Source organism: Schistocerca piceifrons, chromosome 2 (genome assembly GCF_021461385.2).
Source record: "Schistocerca piceifrons isolate TAMUIC-IGC-003096 chromosome 2, iqSchPice1.1, whole genome shotgun sequence".
Taxonomy (NCBI): Eukaryota; Metazoa; Arthropoda; class Insecta; order Orthoptera; family Acrididae; genus Schistocerca; species Schistocerca piceifrons.
The window spans coordinates 338,239,578-338,256,712 of record NC_060139.1 but is presented as its reverse complement, the minus strand read 5'-3'; positions in this window follow the sequence as shown (position 1 = coordinate 338,256,712).

Genomic DNA, 17,135 nt, shown 5'->3' with positions numbered 1-17,135 from the left:
GCGAACCTCAGGTACAGTTTAGACTGGTGATCGTACTTCTTGTATAATCTTCACATAGATGTATATGAAAAGATATTTTCTATTGGCTACAAGAATAATACAGGGTGATTCAAAAAGAATACCACAACTTTAAAAATGTGTATTTAATGAAAGAAACGTAATATAACCTTCTGTTATACATCATTACAAAGAGTATTTAGAAAGGTTTTTTTCACTCAAAAACAAGTTCAGAGATGTTCAATATGGCCCCCTCCAGACACACGAGCAATATCAACCCGATACTCCAACTTGTTCCACACTCTCTGTAGCATATCAGGCGTAACAGTTTGGATAGCTGCTGTTATTTCTCATTTCAAATCATCAGTGGTGGCTGGGAGAGGTGGCCGAAACACCATATCCTTAACATACCCCCATAAGAAAAAATCTCAGGGGGTAAGATCAGGGCTTCTTGGAGGCCAGTGATGAAGTGCTCTGTCACGGGCTGCCTGGCGGCCGATCCATCGCCTCAGGTAGTTGACGTACAGGTAGTTACGGACAGATAAGTGCCAATGTGGTGGCGCTCCATCCTGCTGAAATATGAATTGTTGTGCTTCTTGTTCGAGCTGAGGGAACAGCCAATTCTCTAACATCTCCAGATACTGTAGTCCAGTTACAGTAGCACCTTCGAAGAAAAAGGGACCAAAATCTTTAGTCAACAGCGCCTCAAGCGAACAAATGTACAACTAAATGAAACTTTATAGCTCCCTTAATTCGGCGACAGATAGTGCTTAGCTCTGCCTTTTGTTGTTGCAGAGTTTTAAATTCCTAAAGTTGTGGTATTCTTTTTGAATCACCCTGTATAATATCTCACTCATGTATTCAACTTGTGAAATACTGACACTGACTGATAAACAAACAGAACTCTCTAAGTGTAGGAAGTACAAATTTGAGTCATGTTTCAAACAGACAAGCAATTAGACCGCAAAAGGTCTGGTATGACTAAGTTTATTGAGTTCAAATACTAATTCATTTAGCGTATAATGGTCACAAGTGAATAAACTCATGATGACACAAAAGTAGTGAAAGCGCACAGAAATTTCAAAACTAAGATAATTTACTGTTCTTTTACTACATACATCGACTACACTGATTTTTACTTGTGTAATCATCCTGACTACATAAAACATTTAATAACCTTTCATTTCGGACAATAAGCATTTTTGCAAAATTTGTAGCTTTTAGTAAGCATAAAGTTAATACAGCATGGTAAGATCATTCAATAGATTTAAGAAGGCCTTATAATGTGTCTAGACATAATACACACATCAGTAAAAGTTTTGCATCACCCAGTTTCCCAGAAATCCTGAATATAGACATTGACTGTGGATGTTGCATCACAGACACAGTCCGTTTGACTGTTGAGATGTCACTAAACCCGCCCAAAGATGTAAACAACCATGTGTGAGCAGCGCCTACTAGACGGAGGGGGTCCGACAGCTGATCAGTTTCAGTCATTCCACCAGGAAGGAGATACAGGGCTCATGTTGTCTGTAATTCAACCATGCCTGAAAGACAATATTGCGCTTCAATTGCGTCCGCATTGTTACTTTGTGCCAGGAAGAGCTCTTAACAAGAGAAATGTCCAGGTGTCTCAGAATGAACCAAAGCGATGTTGTTCAGACATGGAGGAGATACAGACAGACAGGAACTGACGATGACATGCCTCGCTCAGGCCGCCCAAGGGCTACTACTGCAGTGGATGACTGCTACCTATGGATTATGGCTTGGAGGAACCCTGGCAGCAACACTACTGTGTTGAATAATACTTTTCATGCAGCCACAGGACATGGTGTTATGACTCAAACTGTGTGCAGTAGCCTGCATTATGCGCAGCTTCACTCCTGACATCCATGGCGAGGTACATCCTTGCAACCATGCCACCATGAAGTGCAGTATGGTTGGGCCCAGCAACATGCCAAATGGACCACTCAGGATTGGCATCACGTCCTCTTCACTGATGAGTGTTTTGGAGGTTCCCTACTGTTTTGGGGTGGCGTTATGTGAGGCTGACGTATGCTGCTGGTGGTCATGGAAGGCGCTGTAATGGCTGTATGATACGTGAATGCCATCCTCTGACCAATAGTGCAATCATATTGGCAGCACATTGGTGAGGCATTTGCTTTCATGGACGACAATTTGTGGCCCCATCATGCACATCTTGTGAATGACTTCCTTCAGGATAACGACATTGCTCAAATAGAGTGGCCAGCATGTTCTCCAGACATGAACTGTATCCAACATGCCTGGGATAGATTAAAAAGGGTTCCTTGTGGACGACATGACCCACCAACCACCAACCACTCTGTGGGATCTATGCCGAATTGCCGTTGAGGAATGGGACAGTCTGGACCAACAGTGCCTTGATGAACTTGTGGATAGTAGGCCACGATGAATAAAGACATGCATCAATGCAAGAGGACGTGCTACTGGGTATTAGAGGTGCCGATGTGTACAGCAATGTGGACCACAATCTGTAAAGGTCTCACTGTACGGTGGTACAACATGCAATGTGTGGTTTTCATGAGCAGTAAAAAGGGCGGAAATGATGTTTAGGTTAATCTCTATTCCAATTTTCTGTACAGGTTCCGGAACTCTTGGAAGTGAGGTGATGCAAAACTTTTTTGATGTGTGTGTGTCATTGAGAAAAGATGAAATATTTAAAATGTGACATGGTATAACATACAATGAACAGTTATAAAATCATAAGATATACATATTAGAGCTAAATTTGGTGACACATGAAGATTTAAAATAATTTGCCAGACTTTTGTGAAAAGTTGACCTTCACAATGTATCCAGTAAAGTGAGAGTTACCTTTAACCTTTTTTGGTATTATTTTCTTTGTTTCTGTCATTTTGCACCAGCTCAACTGTCTAATCACAGCATAATCATTGCAACTACTTCGTGACTGTAAATAACATCAGCAACTTGATATTCAGCACATCTTGTGTATGGAACAATTCTTTTCATGAAAGGATCTAATTTACAAATTAAGTTAAACACATGATTAATCATGACATGACATATGTGTATGATTTCATAACTATAGCAAGTAACATCAAACGACACAAACTTTCATATGTAGAACTTCCCTGTGCAACATTATGGACTGAGTAAATATTTTATTCTCTTCTTCTCCAAACCTACTCTGATTTGCTTAACCCCACTTTGTACTCTTAGAAGCTTATGTACAGCTGAACGAGTAAGACAGGGCATACATGGTCATTAGTGGAGAGAGTTGCATAAGACAGACACTAAGATCAGTATGGAGAACTGTGACATTGGAAACATGAAAGGTGGTGTTTCTCCAAGGAAAAGATGTTTCAGTTATTAGCACTGCTCTCAAGCCAATTTATTTTTAACTGTGTAACATTTTCAGTCCATAACTTTTCTTTGATTTTGGATATACTAATCTGTATTCATTTGGATGAGGATTTTCCAGTACCTCAAACGGCTGAAGTAAATGTCAAAAAAATTCCTAATATCACTGTTAATTCCTTTAGACTTCTCATAACATATTGCTAGAACAACATCACCAGTTACCTTTTCTGTATTGACATGCCACTGTTTTCTCCTACTATGATGCTGTTCCATAGTGTCCCCCCCCCCCCCCCTCCCCCTCATCAACAGTAATGCATTTCAGCTTTGATTATTCAATTAATTCATTGATCAGGTTAGTAACTTCCTGATTATAAAGTATTTCATATTAATGTAATGTTACACACATACAATATTAGATTTCCAACAACAACTTTTAATTTGTTTCCACATAAAAGCAAACACAAACATACTCAATGACATTGTAATAAGAACAAGCAAACTAAATCATGGCCTTCATAAAGGCACAGTTTGACAGTGAAGTACTCCTTAATCATAAAACATTAGTGCGGCCATTGGCCCAGCACATCCACAAATATACAACTGTCCGCACATGGCATAGTGCTTGCTGGACCATCTGCACTGATCGAAGTGGCCTCTTCAGCTGGCCATGTAGATACATGCTGTTTAATTATGCATGCTCGCTTTATAGGGTTACAACACATATGGTGAAAAGCCAATGGTTGAGTGCTGTAGACTGTTTGATGCATATTCAATGCAACTTATCTATCAACAAAAGTAATCTGTTTTTGAAGATATGCAATGTAATTGGATAGATAAAAAATTGACTCACCAAACAGTAGCAGGAAGACATGTATATAAAAAGGTATTGAAATTTGCTAGTTTTCAGAGCCATTGGCCCATTCTTCTGGCAGAAGGATTGAAGGGAAAGGAATAGGAGTGAAGGAAAAGAACTGGTGAGGTTTAGGACATGGGAAGAGTTTGGAAAAGTCTCCCAGAAGCATGGGTCAGGAGAGACTTACTGGACAGAATGTGAAGGAAAAACTGATTGTTAGGGACTGCGCCAGATGAGATTTGAAAACCTGAGAGTTTAAACGTGGAAGATAGAGAAACATGCAAGACAGAGATTACTGACTCAACATCACGCATGAGTTAATAAGAGCAGAAAGCTAAGAGCATTGTGGCTGGTAGAGGTGGGGGGAGGGATAGACAGGTCAGACAATAAAAGATGTAGAAAACTAAAAGGGAGTTGAGAAATGAATACTTACCAAGAACTAACACTGAGACTGAAGAAATCAGTGCAAATTAAGGGTATGTGAATGGCAATAACCAAGGACATGTAACTTCAGTTCCTACCTCTGGAGTTCTGAGAAAGTGGTGTCTGGAGTAAGAATCCAGATGGCATGTGTGATGAAATAAGCGTTGAGGTCATGACTGGCATGTTGTACAGCACACTCTGCAACAGGATATTGTGCATTACCAGTGTACACCCTCTGCCTGTGCCCATTCATGCTAACTGATAACTTGGTGGTAATCATGCCGAACAGTGTTTACATGTACATGACATGTGTCGTTTCACAGGTGGCTCTCCCTTTGATAGCATATGTTTTTGCCAGTTAATTAGTTACAGGGTTAGTAAAGGTGGTGGTAGGAGGGTGCATAGGGCAAGCTCTACAGCAGGAACAGTCACAGAGGCAGGAGCCTCCAGGTATGGAAGTGGGTGCAGAAGGAGCATAGGGACTGACAAGAATATTGTGGAGACGGGGAGTGTGAGGAAAAGCTATTCTAGGCGTGTGGGCAAAATGCTGGATGAAATAGACCTCACTTCAGGCCATAATTTTAGGAAGTCATAGTCTTGTTGAAGAAGCTTATTAAAACATTCAAGACCTGGATAGTACTGTGTGACTAGAAGAATATTCCTAAGTTGTTTTTTTGGAGGGATTAGCAGCACCAGTATTGGATGTGATAGTCTGGGAAATCTGCTTTTCAACAAGGCTAGTGGCATAATTATTTTCAGTGAAGGCTTAAGTGAGAATGGTGGTGCACTGCCTTAAAGAATTTTCATCTGCTCAAATATGTTTGCTTCATATGCTAAGACTGTATGTGATGGAATTCTTGATGTGCAAAGGGTGGGAACTGTCAAAAAATAAGTATTGTTGTTTGTTAGTAGGTTTAATGTGAACAGCAGTGTGTAGCTGATCCTTGGTGAGGATGAGGTCAACAAGGAAAATGAGATGGGATTTGGAATAGGACCATCTGAAATGTATTTGGGAGAATGCTCTGCAACATGCTGGTCATGACCTTGGTGCCTGTTTCACCATATGTGCAATCTGGATTCTTCTTAAAAACACTAGTTTCACAGTTCCACAGATTTCTGCAGATGGGAAATGGACTTACAACATGTTGTTGCTTTTCACCATCTAGCTGGTCTTAATTTACGTTCATTTCTTCCATTCTTCTCAGTAACTATTCCTTCATGCAATCCCTTTTACTTTTCTATGTCTCTTACTTTCTGGTCTATCTATTTTTGCCTGTTCTCCCTCCTGTACCACATACAGTTTTCCACTCTTATTAACTCATGCACCATGTTTAATCAGAAATCTCTGTCTTGTGTATTACCCTATCTTCCACTTTTAAGCATTAAGGTTTCCAAATCTTGTCTGGTACAGTCCCCAACAATCAGTCTTTCCTTCTCATCCTGTCTGGTAAGTCTCCCACGACCCAGGGTTCTAGCCAGTTTTTCTGAGCTTTTCCCATGTCATAAGCCTCACCAGTCCTTCTCTTTCATCACTCCCCTTCCTTCCCCTTCAACCCTTCTGCCAGAAAAAGGAACCATCGGCTCCAAAAGTTTGAAATTTTCTGTGTGTTTCTTGCGTGTGTTCTCCTTCTGCTCCTTGGTGAGTAGATTTTTTATCCAATTCATTATATACTGTATTTTCAGAGCAACTGATGTATTGTTTGTACATCTGTTTTAGAACAAGTTCCATTTTTTTAATCCATCATTAATAACTTCATCTCAGTTCAACTGAAACCAGTTTTTGCTTTTACAATTCAGTCAATGCCTAAAATCAAATTTTCATTCTGGTTGACTCTGACTAAGGATCCTTCTACGAAAGGAATATCACTTATTCTGAATGATAATAAAACTTGTTTTTTTTTCATCTTACTATATCCTCTTGTAGCACCTTTGATTTTGATCCCAGTTACTGGAAATTCAACAAAATTTTCCCCACACTTTATCTTATCCCTTAACTTTCCTGAGATTCTCTTTATATGACTTCCAGCATCAACCAGACAATTCCTTTTCAAATCTGTTATACACTACGTCCTTTGCTCATATAGACTGCCAACTAGAGTCATCAAAAAGGTTTGTCAAATATCATCACCAGATTCTGTTTCACTATTTTGATTTCTGTCTTCCTCATCCTTCATTCCACTTAGTATGGCTTCCCAAAATTTGTTATTGAATTTAATTTTATTAATGTGGCATGTTCTCCTATTACACACACAATGAAATCTCATTCGTGAATCATTTCTTCCTCCTCTTCTGCAGCTATTATCCATTTTCTTGCCCTAAACAGACAGGCTCCCAATGGGACATCTTCAGTTTCCCTTTCCATATCCCCTGTTATCTGTTCTCCTAGTCAGTAAAATTATCAAGTTGTGATGAAGCAAGTTGGGATATTTTTACTTCCCCTCTTGTTTTGCCATCTGCCTCCTTAAAATTCATTTTTTTGTGTCTGACTAATTACCATTAATATATGTGAGTATAATTTGCATTTTCATAAAAGAGAAAGGTTGGATCTCAGTATTAAAGAATGTACCACCAGATCTAATTTTGTGCTTAATTTTGTGTATGTAACTGATTTTCTAATTTATTTTGACTATTCATAGTTAATATTTTTTGTTATAGGGTGAAATCAGTAATCTTTTCATAACTTAAATTCGATTGTTGGCATATAAACAAATACAACTTCTGCACTAATTATAAACACTTGGAGGAAGAAGTAACAGTATTCTTAATGGATCTATTTGGCTCTATTTGAAAACACATTAACGAAGCCAGCCCTTAATTAATTCCAAAGTAATTACTAATTTCATCAAAAGTATTGTTTGTGTAACTATATCTGTTAATTTCATGATTTAAACAAATAATTCGGTTTAACCCTTGTAACAGAAGAAACTGTTAAAAAGATGGAATTTTTCTATGTATTCAGTTAACTGAATGAAGTATGCTTCAATTGTAACATAAACATTGAACAACATGTGGTTTCAGTGCCTATTATTGTGACAATATATAAAAGCCCGATTTTTGGTCCCGAGACAGTCAGTCCATGGCTGAATTTCAGACAGCAAACCTTTGTTGGTTAGAACAACAATGCATCAAATGCAAGAAATAAGTGTAACAAAAGTAGGCCATGTGTTAAAACAATGATTGTGTCTGTTAAAATTATTTGAAAGACTGTGAACTTTGTGTTTAGGTTTTCTTGCTCATAGATGTTCAACAGTAAACTATTGTAGCAGTATGCTGATGTATGCCTGCAAAATATTAATGAGGCTTATCAAAACTTGCCAATAGTTAACTGGCCATATAACTGTGTAATATTGGGGGTCATGAACAGTGAAAGTAAGGAACTATGAAATGCAACTGTGTACCTGTTGGCTACATCATTTACAGAGTTCAGTGTTGAATTTCTGCCCCCCATTTTTCAGCCAGTATAACAACATGGTACATCAACACCAAGGACTATCAATGAAGAAATAAAGAAGGCAAATGTCACATATGTTGCCCTGGATGAGGAATATTGTAATTGGGCACAAGAAACTAGGACTCAGGAACTTTGAATAGTGAAGTCAAGACTGGTTTACAGTGCAGTGATTTTAAGGAAGGAGATGCAACAGCCAATCAGTGCTTGGGTTTCATGGCCATAATAGGACAGCAGCCAATCAGCTAGTGGGTTCTATGGGAGCAGCCATTGAGTACAGGAGCAGCCAATCACCACAGCCAACTGGGATAAACAAGACACCTCATTGAGAGAATTACAACTTGCAGCCGCTGTGCAGATGACAAATCGAGATGACAACTGCAGCAGCAGAAGAAGAAGAAGAAGAAGAAGAAGAAGAGTGAATAAAGATAAGGTAATTTCATAGCAAAAGCCGTTTTATATTAAGTGATATATAATGAGTGGCCTTAACAAACAGGGAAGTGATGTGAAAATTGATAACAAAGCTGTGGAGGCTAAGTTTTTAAATGAATCAGAAAGATTTAATGGGGACTGGTTCTGTAGATGATAGTGGCTATAAATCAGACCTGAATGTAACTTTGAATGATGGGGATGAAAGTCATATTGTATATGAAATGATAAAAGTGTCATATCTATTGTGTGGTGATGTGAGCAAAATGGACGAAAACAGTACTGAAGTGGACGAGATCGTTAAGGTTAAGGTGGAGGAATCTAGTACCGAAAGTCAGCAAGGAGAACAGTTTATGGGAGATGGAAAATTGGAAGCGATGTTAAGGCAACTTATGAGTAATATGAGCATGAAAGAAGACATTAGTAGTATGAAAGAAGACATTGGTAGTTTGAAAAAAGACATTAGCAGGGTGGATAAGGAAACTGACAGCATTAGAACTGGCATGGTTAGCTTGAAGGATGAACTGCAGAAAGAAATTAAAAAGGAGATTCAGGTAGTCAGCTCTAATATTTCAGAATTAAATAAAAAGGTTGAGGCTGAAGCTAAAGATTGTCATGAAAAGATAAAGAAAGTAATACATAACACTAATGAGAAATTACCATTAATAAGTTGTAAAAGTGTAGAAGAGAGAAAGAAGCTTTGTGATGACTATAGTAGGAAGGTGGAGGCTTCTGAAAAACAGTGTAAACATGAAGTCAAAGCTGCCAGGAAATTTTGTGCTGAAAACATGGTTCATCTTGAGAGCCAAATCAATCAGATTAAAAATGATTTAGAAATAGAGGTAGAAACCAAGTGCACAGTAGTGGTAGAGGAAAAACTGGTAAAAGTAAATAAAAATGTATATTCAAAATTGGCTGAAATAGAGAAAAAGATGGAAGAGGTACAAAACCTAAAGCAAAGAGTATGTAGTGTCCCAAACAGTCTTCATTTGTTAGCTATAAGAAATTTAATAATTTTGAACCATATATGGAAGTGCATCCACTGGTTTTCATTAGGGAATTTAATGATTTGCCTGAAATATGAAATGATACAGAGAAAATGTCATTTGAAAGGGAATGCTTATGGATGGGCAGCTCAGGTAGCTGATAGCTGTATTTCATGGAAAAGCTTTGAGAAAGCATTTTTAGATGAATATTGGTCCAAAGAGAAGCAGCAAAGAATTTTGAATGAATTTTGGGAAGAGAGAAATTTGCCTCCAGGAAGGGTATTGTGAAAGGCTTCTGTCAGCTTTGGATAAACAAACTGAAATGTTTGAACAAAGAACTAGGTAGTGAATCAATAATTATGGGTTTAGAAACTAAGTTGCCTCAGAAAGTTAGAGAATTGCTAGTATCTGCCCCTAAGGGTAGTATTAGTGATTGTTTGAATTATGTTGACAAAGTGGAGAGGGTGAAGCCCTCAGGGGAAGATTGTAGGATGGATTTTGATGACAATAATCAATCAGGGAGAGAATTTCAGGTAAATAGGACATACAGGATTAATTGTAGTAAAAATTCAAGGAATGGTTGGGTGGGTGATAGGCAGAATGGGCACGAAAATGGTAGGAGAAATTCAAGTACAAGAAATGGAAGAGATGATTTTAATTCTGGATCAAACCATTTAAACTAGATAATGCTCCAGTTCTGGCTTGCACTAGAGCAGGTAGTGATGAAGAGCCATGTGTATATAAATGTGCTGTAGTCACAGGTAAGGGTAATGTAAATGGTAGTAGTAAAACAAGTGTAAATTCTAATTCTAGTGAGATGCTGAATGACGGTGTGTGTAGCAATGGTTATTCTGTAAAAAGAGAGGAGGAACTTACTATAATGTGCACTGAACCAAAAGTAAGACCTACAGGCAAGTAGTGGCTTCAACATTCTGTGCTGGATTCATTATTTGATTTATTATTGGTCCTGTAGATCATACAATTTGTACAGCAAAGCACATAATGATATGTGGCAATAATGCTTACTCCAGCTGTGTGTCTCATTTTTCGCGTTTTCTCGGCCAGTAGAACCCTTCTCCTATCCTATCTGTAGATTATAAGTGAATCAGAGACATTTTACCTTTCGCTTTCATGTTATTTTGTACAGTAGGATACTCAAGTATAGGAATATTTTAGAAAAGGTTTCTCTAGTATTGCATATATTTATTATGTTGCATTCATTATAAGTAATGGAATTATAAGAGGATGGAAGAAAGTTAATTGGTACCATGGTTAAAGAATGTCTGTCAGACAAAGAGGTAAGGTAAACTGAAAATGAAAGGTGTCAGCATACACAAAGGAGAAGGTGCAGCTTATCTGAAAACTGTAATTAACATCTGAAGTAATCAGCTCATGAGTGCAGCAGCAGAGGCAAGATGCAGTATAAATCATATTGAATACTAGATCTTAATATTAATAGTGGTATAATAGAAGTGTTTATGTTCATTGAAATCAGTATATTGAGATAACTATCTACTCACAGAAGTGTCATAGTACAGCCTTTTCTAACGTTACGAAAATAAAAACTTTAGACACAGCTGCCTTGCATAATGTATGTGTAAAGAATAAGTAAGATTTGTATGTATATCGCCCTTCAGGCTAGTATCTCAAGCAATTTGATGGAATACAGTGAAATAATAGTTTTTCCAAGCGATAATTTTGCCTGATCAGTAATGAGAGTTAAGTTTGCCTTAGCATAAGGATCCGTTACTGTGGAGTGTTTTCCTGTAGAATCAGTTTTGCATTAGGTAAGTAGAGCAGGTGTTTATTTATTAGAAAATGAAGCAATAATGAAATAATAAAATAATGAATAATGTTAAGGTCTTAATAGTTAGGGAGCCTGTCTCTGCAGTAGGGATATTTTTTGAGAATGCACTCCCCGGGCTAACAAGGTAAGAAATGTAAGTGAAATAATGGAGCTGACAGACATGCATATGAAAAAGATAACTGTTTACAAACAGATGTGGTGTAAATGTATTGATGATCTAATTTTGAACTAGGCAGCATTGGGTACTGTGTATACTGTGCAATTCATGACACTGCAGCTGGGACTGAGAGCTTTACAGAAAGAGCAATATTTTAGTGAGGTACAAGTCATATAATGCTACATCATGTATAGATTATCTGAAGACTTCTATTTGTCTTCTGAGGAATTATGAGCTTAAAGTGGTAATGCTGGAATGAAGAAAAGTAATTCTGCTGATTAACTGATAACTGTGATGCTAGACTGATGTGAATATTTCAAACAGGTCAACTGTTTGGTAACATTTTTTTGTTTGTGTGAAGATTTCATTTTCTGGCAGAATGAGAGTAGTGCTCAGAGAGGAGTGGAGAAATAGAGCAATGATTTGGTACAACTTCCATCCCCTTAATTTTGATTTGAGTAAGTAAGATATGTGATGGTGACTAATTTTTTTTTCATAGTGTTATGATTAATAAATCTGTGCTACTGTACATGTTGAGTTTTTGCTATTTTACAAATGGGAAACAGACCCAAATCTTTCAAGGTTAACTGGTTTCAGACAGAGTTATGACCTAGAGTAATGTTTTGTGGTGTAATGTGTACTTGATTTTAAAAATTTTTCTAGTCACCACCTTTCATACCATAGTCAATTTTAGTGCTAATTATTGTGGTGTTATGAGAACTATGTAAGGTATCTATTTATGAAGCAATGACTATCATGTTTAGTGTGAAACATTTTTTCCTTACAAGGGGAAGGCCTCAGACACGGCCAACCGATTCGGCTCAGATTTGGCAGGTTGCTTGTGTACAACCTAAAACGAAGGACTCTAAGATATTTTGGGTCAACACCCCCGCGTTTTTGAGAAAATCACCCCTAAAGGTTATGACGAGCAATGGACTCAAAATTGGAGGGATCGATAGATAATTGTAAAGAGAGGATTTTTCATCATCAGGTATGGAATCCGAAAACACACACTATTCCAGAAATCGAGGAAAGAAACTTTTACAACTGTCCCTTCTTTACCCACATGGTAGACACTTTTCACCGACAGCATGGATAGTATGGCGCGGTAGCTCAGCGTGTTCGGTCAGAGGGCTGCGTGCTCTTTGTAATAAAACAACTGAGTCAGGGCATCTACGATCAACTTGAACGGATGTCTTGTGATGTCCGCCGAGACCAAACGCAACGAGCTATAGTGAACAAAATGAAAAAGAAGAAAAGAAATAATAGCGCAACAGCTAAGGTAACTGGCCGGGAAGCGGAGAACATGGGTTCGAATCTCGAAGAAACCCAGCGGGTGTTATTCTTTTCGTTTGTATTTTTCCATATCTCAATTGATAGGGATAGGAGGTTTAATAAGGTAAGTAAATCAATAAATAATGATAATAATAAGGTAGGCAAAATTTGAAACAAATATACTCACGGCACCAAGAACATCTAATGAATTCATCTTTCGAAAGCTACACTGTTCCTTCCGAAGAGTCGGCGGAAAAGAAACTTGGTTTACATTTAAAAATATGTCTTTTTCGGGAATTAATTTTGATGTGTACCACGCATACGATATCATTGCCTGAAAAATCGGTGCTGAAAGTTGGTTATGAATTATGCTGTAAATAGTTATTGCATCCGTGCAGTTGTGCAATTCCTGCTGGGTTTCCAGAAGCACACTGCAATTCTGAAGCCTGGAAATAAAGTTTTTAACCTGGCGATTCCCAGCCAGTTACCTTAGCCGTTGCGCTATCAGTGCTGTTGGCAAAAAGCATTTACCATGTGGGTACAGAAGCAACAGTTGTAAAAGTTTCTTTCCTCAATTTCTGGAATAGTGTGCGTTTTTGGATTCCATACCTGATGATTAAAAATGCTCTATTTACAATTATCTATCGATCCCGCCAATTTTGAGTCCATTGCTCGCTATAACCTTTCGGGGTGATTTTCTCAAAAACGCGGGGTGTTGACCCAAAATATCTTAGGTTCCTTCGTTTTAGGCTGTACACAAGCGATCTGCCAAATTTGAGCCGAATTGGTTGGCCATGTCTGCGGCCTTCTCCTTCTTAGACTTAAGTTAGAAGTAAAAGTAAGTGTACGAAAGTAGAGTATTTTGTCTAATTTTTTCATGTACTGTGGTGGAAGAGGACCACCTCCAAGGAAACTGACGGCAGTGCATTTCCTTGCTAACTGCCACTTGGACCTGTTGAAGGTGTGTACAACATGGTGAGAAAATGTGTAAAGGCTCATTAAAAGTGTGAAAGTGCTTGTGGAAAATTCGATACATTGAGCGAGTGAAATTTACTGTCTAAAACGTGAACTGCAATGTGCAGTGTAATTTAACTTTTTGCAATCTGTGAGGATTTTTTTTTAAAGCAAGATGGGACTTGTATATGTATTTTAGAATGTAATCCTTGTTTACCCACCAAGGACGCCACTTAAATGAAGATGCCTAAATTTTATTAAAAATATAATTAATGGATATTTTGTGCCGTAGTACAATACATGTGAATATTTTGTATGGGGATTTTCATATGTCCAGTTCATGTAAGTATAAATTTGAAAAACATACGTACTGTAGTTTCGATAAGATTTCGTATGTAATATTTTTCTGTGCATAGATTTTTAACGCAGTGTCTGAGGTCACTTGTGGCCACTGAATTGCCCAATTAGCTATTTGCAGTATCTATCTGGTCAATCCAGTGAGGGGGTGATATGATGAAGCAAGCTGGGATACTTTTACTTCCCCTCTTGTTCTGCCTTCTGCCTCCTTAAAATTAATTTTTTTTCATGTCTGACTAATTACCATTAACATACGTGAGTATAATCTGCATTTTCATAAAAGAGAACGGGTGTCCCTCATTATTAAAGAATATACCACCAGATCTAATTTTGTGCTCAGTTTTGTGTATGTAATTGATTTTCTAATTTATTTGGACTATTCCTAGTTAATATCTTTTGTTACAGGGTGAAATCAGTAATTGTTTTGTAACTTAAATTCTGTTGTTGATGTATAAACAAATATAAATTCTGTATTAATTATGAACATTTGGAGGAACAACTAATAGTATTCTTAAAGGATCTATTTGGTCCTATTTGAAAACATCTTAGCAAAGCCAGTCCTTAATTGATTCCAAAGTAATTATTAGTTTTGTCAAAAGTATTGTTTTGCATAACTATATCTGCTAATTTCATGATTTTAAAAAAAAAATTGGCTTAACCTTTGTAGTAGAAGAAACCGATAAAAAGACATAATTTTTCTATGTATTCAGTTAACTGAATGAAGTATGTTTCAATTGTAATTTCTGTAACTTGAACATCAAATAATGTATAGGGTGAGTCACTAACTATTGCCACCTAGAATAACTCCAAAAGTATGATAATAGCTGAAATTTTTTGGGACAAATGTGGCATAGGACAATGGGGGCCATAATATGACATTGGTTTTTTTGTTGCTAGGTGGGGTCGAGTCAGAGATATGAAGGTCAACCTTGTCTTTTTAAATGGGATGCGATAGTTTGGTACTTATTTTCTGATAGCGACCATCGAGACAAATCCAATGATATGTAACAGTAAGGCCTTTGAAGGTCAAAAATGTGGCATGAACGTCCATTTACAAAAGGTGTTTGAAGTGATGACCATTGGTATCAATGCAGTGCTACAATCTTCTTATCATGGACTGAGTGGTATTCCTTCACACTTCGGCACTTATCGAAGCACATGCTCTGACAGTTCTCTCTCATATATCATGCAAATAGTAAATATTCTCCGAATAAGGTGTATCCATTTAATGTGCCATTGACATGTAAACACCATCAATGGTTTTGCAATACAACGCTAATAGGATTGGTAAGACTAGCATCGTCAAATCAAGTGAATCTGAATAATGTATTACTTCGAAGAACAAGTCAATATGCTTCTCATTTACGGAGAATGCCAACAAGATTCAGTGAGAGCTAGAGACTTATACACTGAAAGATATCCTCAACATACTCACCCTACATGTCGTAAATTTAAATATGTGTGTGATAAATTTAGAACAACTGGATCTTTAATGCATCACAAACATACCCAGCAAACGAAAGTTACTAATGAGGAAATGGGAATTGATATTCTTGGCACTGTGGTTTGAGATCCTTGTGTTAGTTCATGTCAAATCACAAGGGAATCTGGCATGAGCCAGAGTAGTGTTGTTTGTGTTCTACATTGCCATAAATATCACCCTTACCCTATTAGTCTCCACCAAGAATTAGCTGGTACAGATTGTATGCATCACATTGAATTCTGCCGATCGGCTCAACTTCAAAATGAGAGGGATGACACATTTATTAACTTGATTTTATTTACTGTGAGGCTACATTCATGAACTTTGTAAAGGTTAATTTGCATAACATGCATTATTGGGTAAATGAAAATCTATGTTAGCTGCGGCAAGTTGCACACCAAAAACTGTGGTCGGTGAATGTATGGTGTGGGATTCTGGAGGACAGAATTATAGGCCCCTATTGCATCTTAATGGTAGGAAGTACACCACATTCCTGCAAGAAACTTTAGGTCTGTTATTGGAAGAAATACCTTTAGGAACAAGGAACAGAAATTGGTATGAAAACAATGGGCGTCCGGCACATTTTTCACTGATGGCTAGAAATGAGTTGCAGAGACGATTCCCAAATCATTGGATTGGGTGCAGAGAAGATGTGTTGTGGCTGGCTTGTTTGCCAGACTTGATGCCTCTGGATTTCTTCGTGTGAGGATTCGTAAAAGACATTGTTTATACAGAAGTTCCAACTACACCTGAAGATACGCGAGAGAGAATTGTGAGAGCATGTGCGTCAATAAGTGCTGAAGTCCATGATAAGAAGATTGCAGCACTGCATTGATACCAATGGTCATCCATTCAAACACCTTCCATAAGTGGATGTTTGTGCCACCTTTTAGACCTTCGTTGACCTTCAAAGACCTTACTGTTCCACATCATTGGATTCATCTCGACAGCCACTATCAGGAAATAAGTACCAAACTATAGCATCCCATAAAAAAAATAAAAAAAAATTGAGCTCCATATCTCAGACACGAACCCACCTACCAACAAAAAGCCAACATCATATTATGGCCCCCATTGCCCCATGCAACATTAGTTCCACAAATTTTTCAGCTAGGATAATACTTTTGGAGTTATTCTAGGTGGCAATAGTTAGTGACTCACTCTGTATAGTTTCTGTGTCTATTATTGTGATGATGTATAAAGGCCCAATTTTTGGTCCCGAGACAATCAGTCCAAGGCCGAGATTCAGACAACAACAACGGATCAACTTAACCGTGAAATAAGTGTAACAAAAATAGGCCATGTGTTAAAACAATGGCAGTGTCTGTTAAATTTATTTGAAAGACTGTGAATAAACTATTGTTGCAGTATACTGACATATACCTGCAAACTATCAAAATTTGCCAATAGTTAACTGGCCATATAACTGTGTAACCTTCAGGGGTCTTGAACAGTGAAAGTAAAGAACTATGAAACACAACTGTGCACCTGTCAGCTACGTCACTTTCAGAGTTCAGTGTTGAACTTCTGCCCCCCCATTTTTCAGTCAGTATAACAACGCAATGCTTCAACACCGAGGACTATCAATGAAGAAATAAAGCAG